Consider the following 7470-nt stretch of genomic DNA (forward strand, 5'->3'; position numbering starts at 1 on the left):
GTGGAATGCAATGGAATGGAATGGAATGCAATATGGAATGGAATTGAAAGGAGTGGAATGTGGAATGTAATCGAATAGAAGGGAATGGAAGGCGGAATGCGAAGGAACGGAATCTGGAATGGAATGGAATGGAATGCAATGTGGAATGGAATGGAATGGAATGTGCAATTGAATGGAATGGAATGAGGAATGGAATGGATTGGAATGTGGAATTCAATGGAATGGAACTTGTAATGGAATGAGGAATGGAATGTGGAATGTATTGTGTAATGGAATGGAATGGAATGGGGAATAGAATGGAGTGTAATGGAATGTGGAATGGAATTTGGAAAGGAATGCGGAATGGAATGGAATGGAATGAGGAAGGAAATGGAATTGAATGTGTAATGGAATGGAATGGAATGGAATGGATGGTGGAATGGAAAGTGCAATGGAACATTTAAGGTAATGCAATGTAACATGATATAGAAAGTGGAATGTAAAGTGGAATTTAATGGTATGGAACGTGGAATGGAAAGTGGAATGGAATGTAATAGAATGTGGAATGGAAAGTGGAATGTCAGGGATTGGAACGTGGAATTCAACGTGGAAAAGAAGTTTGAATGGAATGGGGAATGGAACGTGGAATGGAACGTGAAATGAACATGGAATAGAATGGAATCGATGGTGGAATGGTGAGGAATGGCATCTGGAATGGTATGGAATGGAATGGAATGTGGACTGGTATGGAATGGAATGGAATGGAATGTGGAATGGAATGGAATCGAATGTGGAGTGGAATGGAATGTGCAATAGAATTGAATGGAATGTGGAAGGGAATGTGGAATGAAACGTGGAATGGAGTGCAATGTTGAATGTATTGTGTGAATGGATTGGAATGGAATGGAATGTGGAATGGAATGGAATGCAATGTTAAACAGAACATCAAACGGAAAGAGGAATGGAACGTGGAATGGAATAGAATGTGGAATGGATTGTGGAATTGAAAGGAATGGAAAGTAATATGCATGGAATGGAATGGAAAATAATGTGGAATGGAATTGAATGGAATGTGAAATGGAATGGAAAGTGGAATGGAATTGAATGGAATGTTGAATGGAATAGAATGGAATGGAATGGGGAATGGAATGGAATGGAATGTGGAATGGAATGGAATATGGAAAGGAATGAAATGCAATGTGCAATGGAACCGAATGGAATGCAGTGTGGAATGGAACGGAATGGAATGCAATGTGGAATGGAACAGAATGGAATGCAATGTGGAATTCAAAGGAATGGAATGTGGAATGGAATATTAAATGGAATGGGATGAAATGTGGAATGGAACGTGGAATGGAACGTGGAATGGAAAGAGGAATGGAACTTGGAATGGAAAGTGAAATGCAACTGGAATGCAATGTGGAATGGGATGGAATGGAATTTAAGGGAATGTGAAATGGAGTGGAATGGAATGTAGAATGGAATGTGGAATGGAATGGAAAGGAATGTGGAATGGAATGTAGAATGGATTGTAATTAAATGGAATGGAATGTTGAATGGAATGGAATGGATTGGAATGGAACAAATGTGAAATGTAATGGAGTGGAATGTGCAATGAAATGTGTAAAAGAATGGAATGGAAAGTGGAATGAATGTGGAAAGGAATGGAATGGAATGTGAAATGCAAAGGAATGAAATGTGGAATGGAAGGTGGAATGAAATGGAATGCAATGTGGAATGGAACGTGGAATAGAATGCAATGGGATGTGGAATGGAATGGAATGGAATGTGTAATGGAACATGGAATGGAATCAAATGGAATGTGGAATGAAAAGTGGAATGGAATGGAATGCAGAAAGGAATGTGAAATGGAACATGTAATGGAAAGGAATGTGGAAGTTATTATGGAATGGAATGTGGAAATTAATGCGAAATGGAATGGAATGGAATGTGCGATGGAACGTTGAATGAAATGGAATGGAATGTGGAATAAAACGTGGAGTGGAAAGTGTACCATAACGTGAAGTGGAATGGAATATGGAATGGAATGTGGAATGAAAATTGGAATGAAATGGAATGTGGAATGTATTTTGGAAAGGAATGGAATGGAATGGATTGTGGAATGGATTGGTATCGAATGTGGAATGGATTGGAATGGAATGCCGAATGGAATGGAATGGAATTTGGAATGGAATGGAGTGGAATAGAATGTGGAATGGAATGGAATGCAAAGTGGAATGGAATGGAATTGAAAGTTGAATGGAATGTGGAAAGGAGAGGAACGGAACGTCGAATGAAATGGAATGAAATGTAATAGAATGGAATGGAATGTAGAATGAAATTTGGAATGGAATATGGAAAGGATGGGACTGGAATGTGGAATGGAATGTGGAAGAGAAAGGAATGGAATGTGGAATCGAAGGCGGAATGGAATGGAATGTGGAATGGAATGTGGAATGGAATGGAATGGAATGTGGAATGGAATATGGAATGGATTGTGGAATGGAATGTCTTATGGAATATGAAATGGAATGGAAAGGAAAGCGCAATGAAATGTGGAATGGAACGGAAAGGAATGTGGAATCGAATGTGCAATGCAATGGAATGGAATGTGGAATGAAATGGAATGGAATGTGGAATGGATTGTAATGGAACATGAAATGGAAATTGGAATGGATCGTGGAATGGAACATGGAAAGGAACTTGGAATGGAAAGTGGAATGCAATGTGACATGGAACAGAATGGAATCTGGAATGTAATGTGTAATGCAATGGAATGTAATGTGTAATGGAATGGAATGGAATATGGAATGGAAAGGTTTGCAACGGAAAGTGGAATGGAATGTGGAATTGAATGTGGAATGGAATGGAATGGAATCTTGAAAGGAATGTGGAATGAAATGGAATGGAATTTGGAATGGAATGCAATGGAAAGTGGAATGCAACGTGGAATGGTATGGAATGGAATGTGGAATGGAAGGTAGAATGGAATGTGGAATGGAATGGAAAGTTTAATGGAATGTGGAGCGGAACTTGGAATGGAATGGAATGTGGAATAGATTGTGGACTGAAATGTGGAATGCTATGTGGAATGGAATGGAATGGAATGTGGAACGGAAAGTGAAATGTGATGGAATAGAATATGGAATGGAATGGAAAGGTATGTGGAACGGAACGTGGAATGGAATGTGGAATGGAGCGTGGACTGGAAAGCGGAGTGAAACGTGGAAATTAAAGAAATGGAATGCAATGTGGAATGGAACGTGGAATGGATTGTGGAATAGAAAGTGGAATGGAATGGAATGTGGAATAGAATGGAATGCAATGTGGAATGGAATGGAACGTACTGTGGAATGTGGAATGGAATGGAATGCCATGTGGAAAGGAAGGTGCATTAGAATGGAATGTGGAATGGAGTAGAATGTGGAAGGGAATGTGTAATGGAATGTTCAATGTTATGGAATGTGGAATGGATTGTGGAATGGAATGGTATAGAATGCCTAATAGAATGGAATGCAATGGAATGGAATGGAATGGAATGGAATATTGAATGGAACGTGGAAAGGAATGGAATGGAATGTAGAATGAAATGTGGAATGGGATGGAATGCAATGTCGAATGGAATGTGGAATGGAGTGGAATGTAGAATGGAATGGAATGGAATGCGGAATGGAATGGAATGGAATGTAGAATGGAATGTGGAATGGTATGCAAGGCAATGTGGAATGGAATGTGGAATTGAATGGAATGTGGAATGGAATGGAATGGAATGTGGAATGGAATGGAATGGAATGGAATGTGGAATGGAATGTGGAATGGATTGGAAAGGAATGAGGAATGGAAGGTGGAGTGGAATGGAATGCAAAGTGGAATGGAATGGAATATAATGGAAAGGAACGTGGAATGGAATGGAATGGAATGTGGAAAGGAATGGAATGCTATGTGAGATGCAAAGTGGAATGGAATGGAATGGAATATGGTAGGGAATGTGGAATTGAATGGAATGGAATGTGAAATGGAATGTGGAATGGAACGGAACAGAATGTGGAATGGAATGGAATGGAATGTGCAATGGAATGTAGAGAGGAATGGAATTGAATGCGGAATGGAACGTAGAAAGGAAGGTTGAATGGAATGGAAAGGAACGTGGAATGGAAAGTAAAATGGAAGGTGGAATATAATGGAATGCAGCATGGAACAGAAAGTGGAATGTAACATGGAATTTAATAGAATGGAAGGTGAAATGGAACGTGGTATGGAACATGGAATGGAATGTAATGGAACGCAGTCTGGAACGTTGAATGGAACATGGAATGTAAGGGATTGGAAAGTGGAATTGAACGTGGAATGAAACAAAGAATGCATCGCACAATGGAACGTGGAATTTAAGGGATTGGAAAGTGGAATAGAACGTGGAATGAAACAAAGAATGCATCGCACAATGCAACGTGGAATGGAACGTGAATGGAACGTGGAATGGAATGGAGTGGAATGTGGAATGGAATCAAATGGAATGTTGAACGAAATGGAATGGAATGTGGAATGAAATGGAATGGAATGTGGAATGGAATGGAATGGAAGTTGGAATGGAACGGAATTTGGAAAGGAATGGAATGTGGAATGGAATTGAATGGAATGGAATTTGGACCGGAATGGAATGGAATGGAATGGAATGTGGATTGGAATAGAAAGGAATGTGGAATGGAAACTGGAATGGCATGGACAGGAATGTGTAATGGCATGCGGAATGGCATGGAATGGAATGTGGAATGGAATGGAATGGAATGTGGAATGGAATGTGCAATGGAATGTGGAACGGAATGTGCAATGGAATGGAATGGAATGTGGAATGGAATGAAATGAAATGCAATGTGGATTGGAATGAAATGGAATGGAATATGGACTGGAATGGAATGGAATGTGGAATGGAATGGAATGGAATGTGGAATGGAATGGAATGGAAAGTTGAATGGCATGGAATGGAATGTGGAATGGAAGGGAATGGAATGTGGAATGGAATGTGGAATGGTACGGAATGGAATGGAATGGAATGGAATGGAATATAGAATGGCATTTGGAATGCAATGGAAATGAAATTGGAATGGAAGGTGGAATGTAAGGTGGCATGGAACGTTGAATGGTACGTGGAAGGGAATGGAATAGAACATGCAATGGAAAGTGGAACGGAATGGAATGGAACGAGGAATGGAACATCGAATGGAACGTCAGATGGAACGACGAATGGAATGTGGAATGGAACATTGATTGTAAAGTTTAATGGAATACCGAATGGAACGTGCGATGGAACGATGAATAGAACGTGGAATGTAATGCAGAATAGAATGTGGAATGGAATGGAATGTAATGTGGAGAGGAATGTAATGGGATGTGGAATGGAATGGAATGTGGAATGGAATGGAATGGAATGTGGAATGGAATGGTATGTGGAATGGAATGTCGAATGGAATGTGGAATGGAAATGAATGGAATGGCAAGCAATGTGGAATGGAAAGGAAAGGAATGGAAATTGGAATTGAATGGAACGGAATGGAAAGGAATGGAATGGAATGTGGAATGGAATGGAATGATATGTGCAATGGAGTGGAATGAAATGGAATGTGTAAGGGAATGCAATGTGGAATGGAATGTGGAATGGAACATTATGTGGAATGGAATGGAATGGAGTGTGGAATGGAATGGAGTTTGGAATGGAATGCACTGCAATGTGGAATGGATTGGAATAGAATGTGGAATGGAATTAAATGTAATGTGGAATGGAATGGAATGGAATGGAATATGGACTGGAATGGAATGGAATGGGATGTCGAATGGAATGTAATGAAATGGAATGGAAAGGAACGCGGATTGCAATGAATGGAATGGAATGTTCAATGGAATGTGGCATGGAATGGAATGGAATGTGGAATTCAATGTAATGGAATGTGGAATGGAACATAGAAAGGAATGGAAGGTGGAATGGAATGGAATGTAATGTGGAATGGAATTGAATGGAATGGAAAGTGGAATGGAATGGAATGTGGAGTGGAATTGAATGGAATGAAACGAAATGTGGAATGGAATATAAAAGGGAATGGAATGGAATGGAAAGGAACGTGAAATGCAATTGAATGTTGAATGAAATGGAATGGAATGGAATGGGATGTGGAATGGAATGGAATGTGATGTGGAATGGAATGGAATGGACTGCAATGGAATGTGGAATGCAATGGAATGGAATGTGGAGTGGAATGGAATGGAATACAAAATTGAATGGAATTGAATGTGGAATGCAATGGAATGGAATGTGGAGTGGAATGGAATGGAATATGAAATGGAATGGAATGTGGAGTGGAATGGAATGGAATGTGAAATGGGCTGGAATTGAATGGAATGGAATGGAAAGAGAAATGGATTAGAATGGAATGTGGAATGGAATTGAATGGAATGTGGAAAACAATGGAATGGAATACGGAATGGAAGGTTGAATGGGAATGCAATGTGGACTGGAGTGGAATGGAATGTGGAGAGGAATGGAACGGAATGAGGTGTGGTATAGAATGGAATATGGAATGGAAAGTGGACTGGAATAAAATGGAATGGAATGGAATGGAATGTGGAATGGAATGGAATGAAATGTGGAATGGAATGGAATGGAATGCAATGTGGAATGGAATGGAATGGAATGTGGAAAGGAATGGAATGAAATGTGGCGTGGAATGAAATGTGGAATGGTATGCGAAATGGAAAGAAATGGAATGGAATGGAATGCAATGTGGAATGGAATGGAATGGAATGTGGAAAGGAATGGAATGAAATATGGCGTGGAATGAAATGTGGAATTTTATGCGAAATGGAATGAAATGGAATGGACTGGAATGGAATGTGGAATGGAATAGAATGTTGAGTGGAATGGAATGGAAAGTTGAAAGGAAAGTCGAATGTAATGGAATGGAATGTGGAATGGAATGTGGAATGGAGTGGAATGGAATGTGGAATGGAATAGAATGGAATGTGGAATGGAATGGAATGGAATGTGGAATGGAATATGGAATGGAATGCTTTGGAATGTGGAATGGAATGTGGATTGGAATGGAATGAGGAATGGAGTGGAATTCAATTGAATGGAATGTATAATTGAATGTGGAATGGAATGGAACGGAACATGGAAAGGAAGGTGGAAAGGAACCCGGCATGGATCACAGAATGGAACTTGGAGTGGAATGGAATGGAACGTGGAATGTAATGGAAGGGAATGTGGAATCGAACGTGGAATGGAACGGAAAGCAATGTGGAATGTAATATGGAATGCAATGGAATGGAATGTGTAATATAATGCAATGCAATGTGAAACGGAATGGAACGGAACGTGGAATGGAAATTGTAATGGAACGTGGAATGGAACGTGGAATGGAACGTGGAATGGAAATTGGAATGCATTGTAGAATGCAATGGAATGGAATGTGGAATGAAATGTAGAATGGAATGGAATGC

This window comes from Pongo abelii, chromosome 14, assembly GCF_028885655.2.
Source record: "Pongo abelii isolate AG06213 chromosome 14, NHGRI_mPonAbe1-v2.0_pri, whole genome shotgun sequence".
Taxonomy (NCBI): Eukaryota; Metazoa; Chordata; class Mammalia; order Primates; family Hominidae; genus Pongo; species Pongo abelii.